General features: G+C 39.3%; 1 pseudogene; it reads left to right on the forward strand.

The window, feature by feature from the left end:
* LOC129056140 (zinc finger protein 285-like) overlaps positions 1 to 19,196 on the forward strand; it is a 31,549-nt pseudogene that overhangs the window by 4,410 nt on the left and 7,943 nt on the right.

Below are 19,196 nucleotides of genomic sequence, written 5' to 3' on the forward strand. Positions count from 1 at the left end.
GTCTTGTGGAACCGAGCCCTAGGGAATCTAACGCTATGTCCAGGTAGATAGCCTCATAATTGGATTAGAAGACACCCAACTGATGTCGAGAGCAGAATGCATTGTGTGCTTGACTGACCGAGAGAAATCCCCGGACCTGTTGACACAGAAATCTTCTTTGTTAATTGTTGTGATATGAGAGTGGAGGAAATACAGTTTTTGTTTTTTTCACTCAGCCTAAAATGTAAACGGGTCTATTTTCTCACACTATTGAGGTTCACTTGATTTACAATAAAAATGTTTAATCTTTGATATATAAAACGGATTTTTTTTTCATTTTATTGCTAACAATCAAGTTGATCATATTTGATGTCTTTTTCTCATTTTTCTTTTCACTGCCTTGTCACGTCTTTCACCCACTTTTTAATTATTTAATTTTTAATTAAAAAAATCTTTTGTGCCGGGCGCACTGGCTCACACCTGCAATCCCAGCACTTTGGGAGGCCGAGACGGGCGGATCACGAGGTGAAGATATCGAGACCATCCTGGCCAACATTGCGAAACCCCGTCTCTACTAAAAATTCAAAAATTACCTGCGTGGTAGCTTGCGCCTTTTGTCCCAAGTACTCAAGTGGCTGAGGCAGAAGAATAGCTTGAACCTGGTAGGCAGAGGTTGGAGGGAACCGAGATGGCGGAATTGCACTCCAGCCTGGCTACAAAGCTTGACTCCGTCTCAAAAAGAAACAAAAAATTAGAGACAAGGTCTTGCTGTGTCATCCACGCTGAACTGTAGTGGTCCAATCACAGCTTACTATAGCCTCCAATCCCTGGGCTCAAAAAATTCCCCTGCAACAGCCTCTTGAGTAGCTGGGACCACAGGCACCCACCACCAGACCTAGCTGTTCGTCCATTTTCAAGTGTTCATTGTCCCCCATTCATTGTTTTATGACCATTTCCTCTTAAGGAAATTAGCTACTAACCGTCATATGTGTTGAGAATAATTTTTCTAGTCATTTGCTGTATGTCTTAATTGCAATATGTAATCAAATTCTTTGTCTTTACTTTATGACACCTGGGTTGAAAACCATTATTTGAACCAAAAATTGGTCTGTCGCTTTTTCATTTTGAGACTTTATTTTACCACTAGCGTTTTGTTTTATTTTTAAGTTCTGAGGTACATGGGCAGGATGTGCAGATTTGTTACATAGGTAAACGTGTGCCATGGTGGTTTGCTGCACCTGTCAGCCCATCACCTAGGTATTAAGCCCAGCATGCATGAGCTATTTTTCTTAAAGCTCTCCCTCCCCCAACTTCACCCCATGACAGGCCCCAATGTGTGTTGTTCCCTTTCCTGTGTCCATGTGTTCTCATTTTTAAGCTCCCACTATAAGTGAGAACGTGGTGTTTGGTTTTCTGTTCCTGGATTTCTTTGCTGAGGATAATGACTTCACATCAGTAGTGTTTTCTTAAATGTCGGCATATTTCTGGGACTTCATTTCTCTTTTTGCTAATGCAAATTACATGCATGTTTAAGATAATAATTGCTTATGTTTTAATTTTTTTAAGTTAAAATGAATGTCCCCATTGCTATATCAACCTCTTCTATCTTGTTACTTTCTTTTTCCTCCCAAAATCACCGTTATTAACAATTTCACCTCAGTTGTTTCAGATCGGTTTCTATATATTTACACACATATTTGTGTATAGTTAGGAATAGAGCTTGGGGTTTGTGTGTTTGTTTTTGCTTAAGTGGTGGACGCCTGTCATCCCAGCTACTTGGGAGACTGGGGCAGTAGAATTGCCTCAACCTGGGAGGTTGAAGTTGCAGTGAGCCAAGATCACATGCCACTGCACTCTAGCCTGGGTGACAGAGCAAGACTCCATCTCAAAACAAAAACAAACAAACAAAAAAACCTGGCTTTTATTAATCCTTTTAGTCTTTTTCCATCAAGCGAACAATTATGGCATTACGTTATGTTAATTTTTCCAGGTAGGAGATATTGGCCATCCTCTTATTTTTTGAGACAGGATCTCACCCTGTCTCCCAGGCTTGACTACAATGATACAATTGGAGCCTCAGGCGATCCTCAGTCTCTTGAGTAACTAGAACTACAGGTGTGCACCACTGCACCTGATAATTTTCTTTTAAATTTTTTGTAGAGTCGAGGTCTCACTATGTTGCCCAGGCTTGTCTCAAACTCCTGGGCTCAAGCTCTCCTCCTGCCTTGGACTTTCAAAGTGCTGGGATTACAGGTGTGATTCATCTCTCCCTGCCTCTTCATCCTCTTATAAGCTTATTCCTTTGTATTCCCCTTGCTATTTACTCCTTGTTTCTTTCTGTTTAGGTATTCATCTTATTTATGAACTCTTTGTGTGTATTTTTTTCTAGGTTTTGATCTTTTTTCTTCTGTTATATGTATTAACAAGAAATTTACTTTTTACCTGTTGATTGACATTTGTTTCCATGGTGATATGTTTTAGAAAGTAATATTTCTTAATAAGATGAATTATATTGCTAAATGAAGTAATGATGAATTTCCATGCATTACTGTTGTACTGTAATAATTTTAATATGTTGATGGATTTTGTTTGCTGCTTTTCATAAAATTTTTCAGTTCTATTCATTGAGACATTTTCCTTTAGTTTTCTGGCTTTTTTTTTTTGTTGTTGTTGTTATTGTTGTTTTTGTTGTTGCTCTGTTAGGGTATAATTTGCTTATCAAGATTATACTAGGATTTGTGGAAGTAATATAATAAGTTAAGAAGCTCCTAACACGTTCTGCTCTCTGGAAAAATTTATTCTAATAATCACCTCTTTGTAGGTTTGTGTTATTTATCTCTTAGAGCATTCAGAATGGATTTCCTATTTGGGGATGAACCTTAGGTTTCTTCTGAGGTTGTTGTTTTATTTAGCCTTTATACTGATTCTTAAATATATTTGCATTCTCTATATATTCTCTGAGTATTATATTCTTCATTTCACCTCTGTTTCTTCTGTATTATCTGCTTTCCACTTTCTCTGGTTTTGTTTTGCTGCTGTATATCTGAGACATAGACAGTTCTGTGTTAAGAGCATGGGGCCAGATGCAGTGGCTCATGCCTCTAATCCCAGCACTTTGGGAGGCCGAGGCAGGTGGATCACGTGAGATCAGGAGTTCAAGACCAGCCTGACGACCTTGGTGAAACCCCATCTCTACTAAAATCAAAAAATTAGCGGGGCGTGGTGGCTCAGGCCTATAATCACAGCTAATTGGGAGGCTGAGGAAGGAGAATCGCTTGAACCCAGGAGGCAAAGGTTGCAGTGAGCTGAGATAGTGCCATTGCACTCCAGCCTGGGCAAAAAGATCAAAACTCTGTCAAAAAAAAAAAAGCTTGAGCTCTGGAAACTTCCTCTCAGTTTGTTATACTAGATTGTTTAGTAATTGGTCTGTCTTTTACTAGACATGCTGTTCTCTGTACCTCAGTGTCCTCATCGATAACCTAGCAATATAAAAGTGCCCATTTTATAGCGTGACATGAGAATTAAATGAAGTAATACACATGAAAGACTTAGAACACACAAACCCTCAATGCATATCAGCTACCACTGTTATTACCACTTTCTTGAAGTGGAAGTTAAGTTAATTTATTTTCACTCTTGTGTTTCATAAATTTAACCAATGTTACAAGTTTTCCTCCGAGTATGATTTTAAGCTATTTTCCATTGTTTTGGATATGTACTTCTTTTGTTTTTATTTATTTTCAATAGTATGTGACTATTATTTTGATCTCCTCTTTAATCCAAGCCTGCATTTAAAGAGTGTCCTCAGGTTCCTTTCAATCTTGAGGTGAATAAATAACTTACAGACCACTCTTTATGTCCTTTTGTGAATTTAATTGCATTATGATCAATGAATGTGACCTACATGGTTTCTGTTCTGGGACATATGTTATCTATTGCATTCAAAAACTACCATTTGAGCCAGGCGAGTTGGCTCAGGCCTTTAATCCCAGCAGTTTGGGAACTTAGGCAGTGGAGGACGAGACCGGTCTGGGAAACATGGCAAAACCCTGTCTCTACAAAAAATACAAAAATTAGCTGCATATGGTGGCATGCATCTGTAATCCCAGCCACTTAGGAGGCTGAGACAAGAGATTCCTTGTCTCAAAAACAAACAAACAAACAAAAAACAAAACCTACTATGTGTTTAACTCATGATTCTATAAATCAGTAGTTTGAGTGTGCCTCAGCCAGGCTCACGCATGCATCTGAGTCAACTTCTAAGTTAACACTGCATAAAATAGAACTCACGCATCCTTGTCAACTGCACCAGCTGGGTCCTGGGATGGGGTGGGGCCCTCAACTGGGATCTCTGCCCCACTTGGTCTTATTCTCCAGCAGGTTACATGCTCACGAAGTCATAGCAGTCACAATGGCCCAAGAGACTGAACAGAGGTGTGCATTCTGTCAGATAAAGCAAGTCACAATGCCAGCTTTCAAGGGATAGGGGAATAGACTTTAGCTCTTGAAGAAATAAGGGGCTACAATGTCACATTGTCAAGAGTGAAGGATTTCTTCACTTCTGCAATCTCCCACAGAAAATAACTCTTGAGCTGTCATATGTAGTCTATATTTTGTTCTTCATCTTAGTTTCTCAGTGCTTTTTAATGCATGTTTGAAAACTATATTAGTTTCCTCAGGCTGCTGTAACAAAGTACCAGAAACTGGGTGGCTTCAAACACAGGGATTAATTCTCTCACAGTTCTGGAGAATAGAAATCTGAAATCAAGATGTCAGCAGGGCCATGCTCTCCCTAAAAGCTCTAGAGAAGAATTCTTCCCTGTCTCTTCCTAGCCTCAGTTTCCAGCAATCTTTGGCATCCCCTGGCTTGTATCACTGCAGTTTTTGCCTCCATCTTAAAGTGGCAGTTTTCCCTCTGGGTGTGTCTGTGTCCAAAGTTTCTTCTGTTTTTTAGGACAGAAATCATTACATTAAGGTCCACCCTAAGCTAATGTGGTCTCATCTTAACTTGATTATATCTGCAAAGATCCTGTTGGTCAATAAAGTCATGTTCATAGGTACTGGGTGTCAGGACTTGAACATATTTTTGGGATGGGAGGGCACACGATTCAACCCACAACAAAAGCCATACATTTTTTTCTGGTCTTTGTGATATAAAAATTACATATACATGAATATTTACAGCATTTTGTATTTCAAAACCTTTGTATCTTTTCATTTTATGTCAATGTCTCTGTCACTTTTGGAAAGCAAATGATGTTCTTCATTCTATCGCATTCATCCTACTCCACGGCCATTCACTAGTCCTTATTTTAAAAATAAATCAAAACCTCAGTTTCCATGATCAATCTGCAACACCATCCCTGAAGTTTATGCATCCTTCCCTCTAGTATCCCAACTCCAGCAATACCTTGTTCTGAGGGAAACTTCAATTCATAAACCCATGAATTTCTATGACTTTATCACACACCTCATGTTCACATTTTTTTCTCCATACCCAATCCATAGTGCAATATAACCACAACCTTTTATATATCCTGAGTTTTGTTTCCATTATCTCTGTTGCTCTTGTCGCAAAACTCTTATCCTTATTAAATGCAAATTTTTATCACAAACTTGTTGGACATGGTGGCTCATGCCTGTAATCCCAGCACTTCTGGAGGCTGAGGTGGGTGGATCTCCTGAGATCAGGAGTTCGAGAACAGCCTGGCCAAAATGGTGAAATCCCATCTCTACTAAAAATACAAAAATTAGCGGGGCATGGTGGTGGGCACCTGTAACCCCAGCTCCTCAGTAGGCTGAGACAGGAGAATCGCTTGAACCCAGGAGGCAGAGCTTGCAGTGAGCTGAGATCACAGCATTGCACTCCAGCGTGGGCAACAAGAGCAAAACTCTGTCTCAAAAAATCAAAATAAACTATAACAGCAAGAAAATGTATCACAAGCTTACCTGAGAAGTGGCCGGAGAAAAAAACACACAATTGTGCTACCTGGTCTTCCTCTAAATTTCAGGCCACAGACAATGAGCCAGTGCTCACTGCTTCCAGGCAATCTCCCTTCTAGCTCATGACCTTGCTTCTCCTTTCACTGAGAAAGTAAAATCAATCAGGAAAAATATTCCACCTTCTACCAAGAAATCTAGCAAATTTCTTGCACTGAATCCCCATATGCCTTCATGTCACCATGGCTGGGCTGTGCCTCCTTCTAACTGTAATCCCCTCAGCTTGTGCCCAATATCCTATCTCTTCTTGCCTGCTCAAGTACTCTGTTCCTGCTGCTGCCCCTTCGATTCTCCAGCATCAACAGCTTCACTCTCTTTCAGTGCATTTCCATCAACTTAGGAACTTGGTTAACATCTCCAGTCTTGGTAGGCATGGAATGGTATTTGATTCCATTAGCCTTCCTAGCTACCCTCCCTCCTTTCACTGCTGTTCTTGACCACAAGTTGTCAAGAGACACTGCCTCAGCTTCTCTCATCCAATTCTTTTAAAACTCACTCCATTCGTGCTTCCCACAACCTCCGCATCATCTTATCTGGCACACACATTTCCCCATAGCTGCTCTAGTTAAGATTACATCGCCAAATCCAGCAGTCAGTTTTCAGAGTCTCTCATCTTACTTCACCTACGAGTAGCATATGACACCACTTGTATCATTAGTGTGGATGATTGTCTTCATTAGTATAATGCAGCATTGTCTCAATCAGTATAATTATATTAATATGCATTAATATAAATTCTATTAATATTATTCACTATAAAACCATGTGGGAGGTTATGATTCTACTACCACTCATACAGTTTTTGTTTTCCTGGTGTTTCTAAATGCTTTTTGGTACATTATATATACTTATTATTTCTCCGAGTTTTCAGTGTTTCAAATATGCTCTATAATGTATGGAGTCTACTTTTTCCAGATTCCACCTTCCTGGATCCCCCCATCTTTATCCTTCCTTGAGGGCTGATTACCATCTTGGCCTGATTACTGTCTGGTTCAGTCTCCTGGGACTTCCTTTCGCTGTGATCCAGCAAACAATCCAGGGTCGAATTTCCCACTCCCTAGATGCTAAGTCTTCCTCTTTATTAAATTATTACCTCATTTGCTGCAGCACATAATCAAGTAACAGCATGAGGGTTACTTCTCCTAAGAGTACATAAAGAGTACATAGGAAGTACATTTTCTGAATCCCAGTATTTTTCCATTTAGGCAATTTATAGTTTGCATAACTATTACTGGGTCTAAGTTGACAATCATTTTATTTCAGAATTTTAAAGAAAAATATGAATTGATGGGCAGAATAATGGATGCATATTGCTGAAGGTGCAAATTAGTGAGCTGGAAGATTAGGCAAGGGATTATTCCAGAGAGTAATGCAAGAAGATGGCACATTAGTATATATGATGGGTATACGATGGATATAAGGAGACATGAAAAAAGGAACCAACATATTGATAATTAGAGTATCACAAAGGTAGCGAATATACAATAATGGGGAGGAAAACCTCAAAAGAAAAAATAAAATAAAATATCCCATAGCTGGAGGAGAGATTTGAGATTCTTATTGAAATTTCGTGCTGAGTGCTTAACAGGAAGAAGCAAAAACCTCATCAAATTAAATTATGGTAAAATTTCAGCTGATAAAGAAAAAAATCCTAAATGCCTCAAGAAAAAAAGTAAAACCCAAATATTACCTATTAGAGATTGAAGAATTAATTTGGTATCATAGTATTCATCAGTAATAAAAACTAAAAGAGAGAGAGATAATGTTTCAAAGTTATGAAGAACTGTAACTTGTGTCTAACTATTATATGCCCAGGCAAGCCAACATTTGCTGTGAGGGAAGAATGAAGACATAAGACAAAAGGACGCAATGAACTTACCAACTTCAAACTGTCTGAAAAAACTTCTTAAGAATACTGTCCAGAAAAATAAATAAATCCAAGTTAGAGGAAGATGTACAGTATGTACAACAAGCAAGAATACACAGTAAATCTTAAGGTTAAATCTAAATAATTGTTATATGTGAGGAAAAAAGAAAATTTAGTGTTAAGATTCTAGGAGACATAAATATGGGAGATGAGAGGGGAAGAAAGGAAGAAACCTTATTAAAAATAATTTTCTGGGCCAGGCCTGGTGGCTCACACCTGTAATCGCAGCACTTTCTGAGGAGAAGGTGGGCGGATCACGGGGTCAGGAGATTGAGACCATCCTAGCTAACACGGTGAAAACCCATCTCTACTAAAAATACAAAAAATTAGCCGGGCGTGGTGGCAGGCACCTGTAGTCCCAGCTACTCGGGAGGCTGAGACAGGAGAATGGCGTGATCCTGGGAGTCGGAGCTTGCAGTGAGCCAAGATCGTGCAATTGCACTCCAGCCTGGGCAAAAGAGCAAGAGACTCTGTCTCAAAAAAAAAAAAAAAAAAAAAGAAAGAAAGAAAAAAATAAGGAAAAACATTTCTGGCCAGACAGGATGGCTTGTGCCTGTAATGTCAACATTTTTTCAGTCTAAGGTGGGAGGATAGTTTGAACACAGATGTTTCAGACCAGCCTAGGCAACACAGTGAGACTCTGTAAGAAAATTTTTAAAAATCAATTAGGCATGGTGGTGCACACCTGTAGTTCCAGTTACCTGGGTCACTGAGGTGAGAGGATTACTCATGCCCAGGAAGCTGAGGCTGCAGTAAGCAAAAGAGCAAGACCATGCATCAAAACAAACAAACAAAAACCAAAACAACGAACAGAAAACATTTTTTTTTAATTTGGAAAGATGATATCAACACTGATGAACTCTAATAAACTTTTAATTGAGGAATTTTATCACTTATATTTATAAAACATCATATTATGTTGCTATAAACGTGTGTGCAGCTATCTTTTTCATATAATGACTTCTTTTCCTCTGGGTAGATACCCAGTAGTGGGATTGTAGAATCAAATGGTAGTTCTACTTTTAGTTCGTTAAGGAATTACCACACTGTTTTCCATAGTGGTTGCAGTAGTTTACAATCCCAGCAGAAATGTAAAAGTGATCCCTTTTCAGCACATCCCAACTAACATCTATTATTTTTTAAATTTTTTATTATGGCCATTCTTGCAGCTGTAAGGTGGTATTGCATTGTGTTTCTCATTTGCATTTCCTTGATCATTCGTGATGTTGAGCATTTTTTTCATATGTTTGTAGGCATTTGTATATTTTCTTTGTAGAATTGTCTATTCATGTCCTTAGACCATTTTTTGATGGGATTCTTCATATTTTTCTTGCTAATTTGTTTGAGTTCCTTCTAGATTCTGGATATTCATCCTTTTCAGAGGTATGGATGGTGAAGATTTTCTCCCCCTTTGTGGGTTGTCAGTTTAATATGCTCAGTGTTTCTTTTGCTGTGCAGAAACTTTTTACTTAAATTAAGTCTCACCTATTTATCATTTTTTCTATTGAATTTGCTTTTAGGTTATTGGTCAACAAGTCTTTGCCTAAGCTAATGTTTTGAAGGGTTTTTCTGATGTTATCTTCTAGAATTTTTATGGTTTCAAGTTTTAAGTTTTTGTTCCATCTTGAGTTGATTTTTGTATAAGGTGAGAGATGAGGATCCATTCACATTCTTCTACATGTGGCTTGCCAATTACACCAGCAACATTTGTTTGAATAGGGGGCCTTTTTTTTTTTTTTTTTTGAGACGGAGTCTCGCTCTGTCACCCAGGCTGGAGTTCAGTGGTGGGATCTCGGCTCACTGCAGGCTCTGCCTCCTTGGTTCAATCCATTCTCCTGCCTCAGCCTCCCGAGTAGCTGGGACTACAGTCCCACGCCACCACGCCAGTCTAATTTTTTGTATTTTTAGTAGAGACGGGGTTTCACCGTGTTAGCCAGGATGGTCTCCATCTCCTGACCTTGTGATCCACCCACCTCGGCCTTCCAAAGTGCTGAGATTACAGGCCTGAGCTACTGCACACGGCCTGAATAGGGGGTCTTTTCCTTACTTTATGTTTTTGTTTGTTTTGTCAAATATCAGTTGGCTGTAAGTATTTGAATTTATTTCTTGGTTCCGTATTCTGTTCCATTGGTCTTTGGTCTATTTTTATGCCAGTACCATGCTGTTCTTGTGACTATAGCCTTATGGTATAGTTTGAAGTCAGGTAATGTGATGCCTCCAGATTTGTTCTTTTTGCTTATTCTTGCTTTGGCTCTGTGGGCTTTTCTTTGGTTCCATACGAATTTTAGAATTGTCTTTTCTAGTTCTGGGAAAAATGATGGTGTTATTTTGATGGAACTTGCATTGAATTTGTAAACAGCTTTTGGCAGTATGGTCATTTTTACAATGTTGATTTACCCATTCATGAACATGGGATGTGTTTCCATTTGTTTGTGTCATCTGTGATTTCTTTCAACAGTGTTTTATGGTTTTCCTTGTAGAGGCCTTTCACCTCCTTGGTTAGAAATATTCCTAAGTATTTTTTTTTTTTTGCAGCTATTGTAAAAGGCATTGAGTTCTTGATTTCATTCTTAGCTTGGTTGCTGTTGGTGTACAGCAGAGGTATGATTTGTGTACATTAATTTTGTATGCTGAAACTTTGCTGAATTCATTTATGAGTTCTAGAAGCTTTTTGAAGGAGTCTTTAGGGTTTTCTAGGTATACGATCATATCATCAGCAAACAGCAGCAGTTTGACTTTCTCTTTACTGATTCGATCATTTCTTTCCCTCCTTTTATTTGACTGAGGTTGTTGTTTTTCATTTTCTTTCCTTTAGAGCAATGATTTTCAAGGGGTTACTGTTGGGTGTTCTGAATGGATGACTTCTTTGTTGAGAGAATTAATTTACAGATGCAATATGTTTAGCATTCCTTACCTCTGCATACTAAACTCATATCCCAGTCACTGGAGCAAGCAAAGATCACTCACACAATTCAAAGGAGTCTTAGGGAGGCTATTTCCTTCCTCTTTGAGGGTCACTGTCCTACTTTTTCATTTTCTTTTTCTTTTTTTAGACATAAAATCTCATGCTGTCACCCAAGCTGGAGTACAGTGGCACCATCATAGCCCACTGCACCCTGAACCTTCCAGGCTCAAGCCATCCTCCCACCTCAGCTGCTTGATTAGTTAGGATTACAGGCCAGAGTCGCTGTTCTATAGTTGGGAAATAGGAGAAGCTCCTAGATCAATTATACAAGCACTTTCTCTTTTGTTCCTAACACACCCATTTAAGTGTGTATTTTCAGACTAAAGACAAGCTCTTAGATTAGGTAAAAGTAACATTTAAAAATAACTATAATAATAAAGAGTATATAAATAACAAGGTAAAAAATGCTAATTTTAGGACAAAGTGAAAAATAAATACTAGATGAAATCTAATGAAAAGAAAGCACGTACAGTCAGCAATGAAAAGTAAACTCAAGGTGAAAATAAAAAGTACTTAAAATTTTAATGAAATTTTTGGTCCATCAAGAAGATATGACCATTATGAAACTTACACAGGGTCAGCATCACTAAATTTAAAAATCCAAAATATTCCACAATCTGAAACTTTTGAAATGTGAACATGACACCTAAAGAGGAAATTTCCACACCTGAAATATTTGCTTTCTTCCTCTTCTTTTCATTAATTGATTTTTCTTTGATCATACGATGAAGGCAATCTTTGCTTCTGATGGTTCAATGGACACAAAGATTGTATACAAACCTTGTGAACAAAATTAATCAAATAATTCTATAAAATTAATTTCAGGGAAAGTGTATAAGGTGTATAGGAAACACAAATGAATTTTGCTTTAGACTTGGGTCTCATCCTCAAGATATCTCATTGAGCATATGCAAATATTGCAAAATCTGAAAAAAAAAAAATCTGAAACTCTTCTTGTCCCAAGTGTTGCAGATAAGGAACAGGCCACTTCCATACCTAATAACACGACTTTTGAAAAGTAAAGCCGCTTGTATACGTAATAACACGACTTTTGAAAAATGAAGTAGGCTGTGTGCGGTGGCTCAAGCCTGTAATCCCAGCACTTTGGGAGGCAGAGGCGGGCAGATCACAAGGAGATTGAGACCATCCTGACTAACACGGTGAAACCCTGCCTCTACTAAAAATACAAAAAAATTAGCCGGGCATGGTGGCGGGCGCCTGTAGTCCCAGCTACTCGGGAGGCTGAGGCAGGAGAATGGCGTGAACCTGGGAGGTGGAGCTTGCAGTGAGTTGAGATGGCGCCACTGCACTCCAGCCTGGGTAACAGAGCAATACTCAGTCTCAAAAAAAAAATTAAATAAATAAAGCAAATTCTATAGAGAGGAAAATGACAAATTTACCATTATAGACTTTATTTCTTTTTCTTTTTCTTTATTCCTTTTTTTTTTTTTTGAGACAGAGTCTCGCTCTGTCGCCGAGGCTGGAGTGCAGTGGCATGATCTCGGCTCACTGAAACCTCCGCCTCCTGGGTTCACGCGGTTCTCTTGTCTCAGCCTCCCAAGTAGCTGAGACTACATGTGCTTGCCAACATGCCTGGCTAATTTTTGTACTTTGAGTAGAGACAGGGTTTCACCATCCTGGCCAGGGTAGTCTTGAATTCCTCACTGCATGGTCTACCTGCTTCAGCCTCCCAATCTACTGGGATTACAGGCTTGAGCCACCACGCCCAGCCTGGGTGCCTTTTTGACATGAACTTCTCAATCATTGACAGATGCATAATGAAAAAATCTAAGTAAGCACAAATAAGCACGTAGGAAATTTAAATAGAAACAATTAACAAGTCTGGTGAAAATATAAATGTATGCATATCCCTCTGATAGAGAACACACATTGTTTTCCAATAGACACAGATGTCACAAAAATTAAGCTTGTATTATGTCAAAAATAAAAATGTTCCTGAACTCGTTTTTTAAAATTCAAGTATGTCAAATTAAATCAAGTAATCCTTCAACTTAGAGCAATATATAAGAACATCAAACATGTAAACATCAAAAGACAGAGATAAACCAAAAGAATGGCACTGTCCCTTTATGGGCCCTAAGTTGCAATGTCAAGCTATAGTTGGATATTATTCAACCATTTCCTGCCCATTGCCTAGAGGTGGGGGTCTTCACTTCCCTGTCTATTCTAGGACTGGAACTGCCTCACGACCCCTACAGCTTAAGGATGAGTGGAAAACGGAATGCCAGCCAGATATTCCAAGCAGAGCCTCTGCCAGCAGGACCAGGTGACCATTCCTAGGACTGAGATTGTTCTCACCCATTATCAAGGCTTTCCTCCAGGCTAAAACTGTGGGTCTCTAATGGAATTCTTATTCAATTTTCTTACCCCATTAGGGTACCCAAAATTTTCTTTAATAGAAATCTTAAATTTTTAAAATTTTATTATTATTATACTTTAAGTTGTAGGGTACATGTGCACAACGTGCAGGTTTGTTACATATGTATACATGTGCCATGTTGGTGTGCTGCACGCATTTAGCATTAAGTATATCTCCTAATGCTTTCCCTCCCCCTTCCCCCCACCCCACAATATACCCCGCTGTGTTATGGTCCCCTTCCTGTGTCCATGTGTTCTCATTGTTCAATTCCCACCTATGAGTGAGAACATTTGGTGTTTGGTTTTTTGTCCTTGCTATAGTTTGCTGAGAATGATGGTTTACAGCTTCATCCATGCCCCTAAAAAGGGACATGAACTCATCATTTGTTATGGCTGCATTGTATTCCATGGTGCATATGTGCCACATTTTCTTAATCCAGTCTATCGTTGTTGGACATTTGGGTTGGTTCCAAGTCTTTGCCATTGTGAATACTGCCGCAATGAACATACGTGTGCATGTGTCTTTATAGCAGCATGATTCATAATACTTTGGGTATATACCCAGTAATGGAATTGCTGGGTCAAATGGTATTTCTAGTTCTAGATCCCTGAGAAATCGCCACACTGACTTCCACAATGGTTGAACTAGTTTACAGTCCCACCAACAGTGTAAAAGTGTTCCTATTTGTCCACATCCTCTCCAGCTCCTGTTGTTTCCTGACTTTTTAATGATCTTAAATCTTAAATGCAATAACATAAAGTAAAATAAAGCCTAAGTCCCAACAAGGGGAAACTTTCAAAAACAATCTGAAAACTTCCCGCGTTTTCTTGTTATGTTGTAACGAGTACTCCTGTAATTCCCCTATTAAGGATTCAGACAATGGTGGTTAATTCATTCTGCTTCTTCTGAGACTAGGAAACAAATTACAGGGTATGTTATATTGCAAGTGTAGATTATGCAGTCTTCATCAACAGAAACAAAACATGATGGGGGGCGGGGATGGAAATATTTAAGTGAATTTTAATTGAAAACTTTCGTGGTTTTAACATTAAAAGACATGCCTATAAAATAAGAACCTATAAAAGTCTTCATTAAAATGGTAAAGTGCTCATTTCCAAGTAGTAAAATATTGAAACTTTTTCTTTTCATCGTTGATAGTGATTTATTTAACATTTCAATAGTTTATCGTTATTATGATTGTCATTATTTTAGACGAATGCACGGAAGTCAAAGGACTTCCAAATGCACGGAAGTCAAAGGCTACCTTCACCCTGGTAGCCTTGCGAATGTCCACTGCTGCGCGCGGGGCTTTCTGGGGATTGTAGTCCATAGGCCTCCTTGTGCATGCGCCATGGTACCAGACGCTAGTTGCGGGCGACATTGTTTGGGATGCTGGGGTGAGTCCCGCGTGGACCGCGCCCCTCTCGGAAGCGTAGCCAGGAATAGGGCTGCAGGATATGCAGCTGTGACCCGTCCCTGTGGACTGAAGTAGGAGGAGTGGAAGAGGGGACTGGTGACCAATGATAAGGCCTCGTGGGTGGGGTAGGCTGGGGAAGTTCAGCGGCCCCTACCTAGCCGGGGTGGGATGGGAAGCGCGTGGGCTCGGTTTGGGGAGCAGCCCTGGGTTTGACAAAACGTGCATCTTCACGTTTCGTGACAGCAACTTGCGCTGTGCCACCTTGGGTCGAGGCTTAGGGTCCAGTCTTGGAATGTGCATCTCTGGATGAGGGCAGTGGGGCGCTGGCTCAGAGTTTGGGAGTAATGGCTGGGGCTGTGCCTCCCTGAATGGGATGAGGGATTTGCTTAAGCAGCTTTTCTCTGGAGATAGAGGATGGGTTGGGCTATTCTCGCTCAGTTTGGCGCGTGCGATTCTGGCTCAGCACCCCTAGGTTCTTGGATGGGGAGTTGTCTTGGGTCTGAACTCTGGATTTTAGCAGCTCTGACTCCATTGGGGCATTTCTGACTTCAGGGCAGAGGTTCCGGCTTCTGGCAATAAGGAAACAACTCAGACTGTAATAACTCAGGAGTTTAATATCACCGCATACATTTTGAAAAGAACGGTCCCAGGCCTGGCGCGGTGCCTCCCTCCTGTAATCCCAGCACTTTGGGTGGATCACGAGGTCAAGAGATCGAGACCATCCTGGCTAACACGGTGAAACCCTGTCTCTACTAAAAAAAAAAAAATTACAAAAAATTTGCCGGGCGTGGTGGCAGGCGCCTGTAGTCCCAGCTACTCCGGAGGCTGAGGTTGGAGATGCATGGGCAGCATATACATGACCATATTCTAAATGTCACTGGTCTCGTTCAATAAGTAACAAGATTTGAATGGGTATGTATTAGTCAGAGTTCAACCAGCAAGGCGGAAGCACTAAGAGATATATATTAAGCGATTTATCATAAGTAATTGACTTATATGATTACGGGGTCTAACTAGGCAAGTCCAAAATCCACAGGGCAGTCCCTCAGGAAGGATGGCCAGAACTCTTAGACACAGACTGAAGCCGCTGTCTATGGGTGGAATTTCTCCACCTCCCAGGGAAGCCTCAGCTCTGCTCATAAGACCTTTCAGTTTTTTGAATCAGACATACTCAGATTATTTAGAATAATCTCCCTTAAAGTAAACTGATTATGGACTTTAATCACATCTACAATTTATCTTCATAGCAATACCTAGATTAGTGTTTGATTCAATAACTGAGGACTGTAGCTTAGCCAAGTTGTCACATTAAAAACACCATCACAGTGTGGAGGAAGGATTTTCTTTTAATCATGAAAAAAATTAATTATGGAAGTACACAAAAAGAACAAATGGTATTATGAGCCTCCATTTGCAGTACCCATCATGCAGTTTCAATGATTAACTTTTTGCAAAAAGAGATTTGCTTAATCTCTTTTTCATTTTTTTCTTTCCCAGAGTACTTTAAAGAGGCATGTTATTTTACACTGTATTTGTTTTTCTCTGAGCACATCACTTTTGTATAGTACTTTATTATATATGCAACTAAAATGAATGAGCTCACACTTTTATCTTTCTGCCTGGAAACCATCTTGCCCAAGTCCAAGATTCATTAGGTAAATTTTCTATCTTCTAAATTACAGCAACAGTTTACCAAATGTTCACCACTACATCCAGGTCACCATTTTTCCAACCTCCTATAACAGTGTCCTCAATGGTTACGGCCTGGACCTAAAGCCGATGCCATGAATATTTGGTAGCACTCTGCTGGTTTTGGTTAGCTTGGGTGTGCCCTCATAGTGAAGAGAGAGGGAAAAGAGAGCAAGTGAACGCGTGAGATCTGTCAAGGCCCAGGTTAGAACTGGCACATTTTCACTTCTGCTTCATTTTGATAGCCAGAGTAAGTTACATTGCCAAGTCAAAACTAAGTGGTAAGAAAACACACTCTGGTCCTTTAGTGGGATTAGTGAGTATGGAAGAGGATATTTCTAAACAGCAATCTAATTTACCACATTCTCTATGTATTTCAGTATATATTTCCTAAAATATTGACTAATGAGATAATCAATAATTATTTGGTATTATCTAATACCCAGACAATAACCAAATTTTCCTGATTATCTCAAAAATTTTTTTAACAGTTGGTTTGTTCAAATGGGATCTTACCAAGGTCTATACTATCATATAGTTGGCTGTTGTGTCTCATAATCTCTTTTAATCTAGAGAAATTTGCCCCTCTACTTTATTCTCTCCTGCTATTCACTTGTTGTAGAAACCAAGTTTGGTGTTCTGTGTTCTTTCCTATGTTTGGAATGCATTTGTTTGTTTCCTTTTCTTATCTTTCAATGTGTTATCTATTCACAGTATTTCTTGTAAGTGGAAGCACCAGATGCTTAAATAGATTCAGGTTCAAGGTTTTACAAGAATACTTCATAGATGGTTATACAAGAATACTTAAGACAGGAAAAGATTTATAGATTTTTGCAAGTGTTTATTCGTTGATAAATTTGGTTTCTTAATATTTGGGGGCTCTCCTTGTATCTGCATCTTATGACAATCGCTGCCTAGGCTTCCTACAAGGCATCCATCCAGCTACAAGGGTGGTGGAGAAATGAGTGTTTTGTTTTCCCAGGCCCTATAGTTGAGGCAGAGAAGGGAGAATGGGGCGTAGGCTGGGTGAACCTCTATCCCTAACCCCTTCTCCCTACATTTGAACACCCCAAGTAGACTTCAGGGTATCTGTATTTCCTGAATGATTAACTCAAATTCGATTTTGTTGCCTCCCACAGAAGAAGGTATACAGTAGTGTTACTGAGAGAGTGATGCTATTAGGACAGCCGTGCTGACTCCCTTAGATTTTGATTTTAATCATTGTCAGATTTGGGTAATTGGACAATTGTTAGGAACATATTCTTCGTGACGTCCTTTGTAATGGCTTACAACTTTCGTTTGAAAGCTCTGCATTATTTAGAGATGCAGAGTCTATTGAGAGAACATATCTGTAAATACATAACTCTGAGCAGTGTGATATATGCAGTGATAGAAATATTTTATGTAAAAATTGGTTTCTTGATTAGGAGATGGTTATTAATATCAGATTATTCCCCACATCCTTTTATTTTGAGAAATTTCAATTTATCAGGAAAATGAAAGAATAGCATAATGTGTAATATTCACCTAGATTCACCAATTGTTGACAATCACCCACAAACATATGCATAATATACGTATATACACACATATCTATATTGTATTTTGGTGACCCAGTTGGGGATAAATTGCAGGCATTATTATAATTCATCCCTAAATATTTCAGCTTGTATCTCCTAAGAGTAAGAGCATTTTCCTACATTTCCACATTACTGCTAACATACTCAAGAAATTTCACATTGATCCCACTATTTTTTAATACCGAGTTGATATCCAAGTGTTCTTAGTTATCCTAATAATCTCCCTTTTCTCTATTGTGTTTTTTGAATCTAGGAGCCAGGCTTTTAGTTACCCTGTCTTCTTAGTTCCTTTTAACATGATAAAAATACATTAATCTGCCATGAAAAAGTGAAAATACCAAATCTTGGTGTGTGATGAGAAATGAAATCATGGAACAGTACTAGACTTGTGTTTCGCACAACACCTTGGTATAGATTTATCTGTGCCTATTTCCTGGGCTGTATTTAATAATTTGATTAATATTGTCCTTTGGGAAGCCCTGATCCAATAGGATTAATGTCCTTATGAGAGAACCTCAATAGAGCTTGCTCTCATTCTCTCTCTGCCATGTAAGGACACAGTGAGAGGACAGCTGTCTACAAGCCAAGAGAAGAAACCTGAATGAAACCTATCTTGGTGGTACTTGATCTTAGACTTTCCAACCTCCAGAACAGTAAGAAGATAGTTTATTTTGTTTAACCTAATCAGACTGTGGTATTTTATTAAGGCAGCCCAAACAGACTAAGACCAGTCATTTGCGTGGATGATTGACGTGGCATGTGGTTGATGTTTTAGGAAAGGGTGACATTCAAGGACATGGCTGTTGTCTTCACCACGGAAGAGCTTGCTCTATTGGATAAAACCCAGATAAACCTGTACCAAGATGTGATGCTGGAAAACTTCAGGAACCTCATCTCCGTGGGTGAGTAACTGAGCATCAGACCACTGGACCTGTGTCCTGAAATCGTCATTTCATACCAGATAGAAAACTCCAGTTAGATCACAAAGAGAAACTTTGACCACTGGAAAGAAAACTACTAAGAGATGCATGTGCAGGTTAGAACCCTGCAGTTAATGAGTTTTTACAGATCAGTGTGAGGATCTGGCCCCTTGTGATGGATTTGTGAGGGAGCTCTCCCCAAATCTCATACCCCTGGCCTGTGGGCATTCAATGCAGTTAGTAATCACTCCCTCCCCTAATCACACATGTAGGCTCTCATTCTTTCCTCGTATTTCTCAGAATGAGACTTATAAAATTCACACATCACCAAGAGCCTTG

This window comes from Pongo abelii, chromosome 13 (genome assembly GCF_028885655.2).
Source record: "Pongo abelii isolate AG06213 chromosome 13, NHGRI_mPonAbe1-v2.0_pri, whole genome shotgun sequence".
Lineage (NCBI taxonomy): Eukaryota > Metazoa > Chordata > Mammalia > Primates > Hominidae > Pongo > Pongo abelii.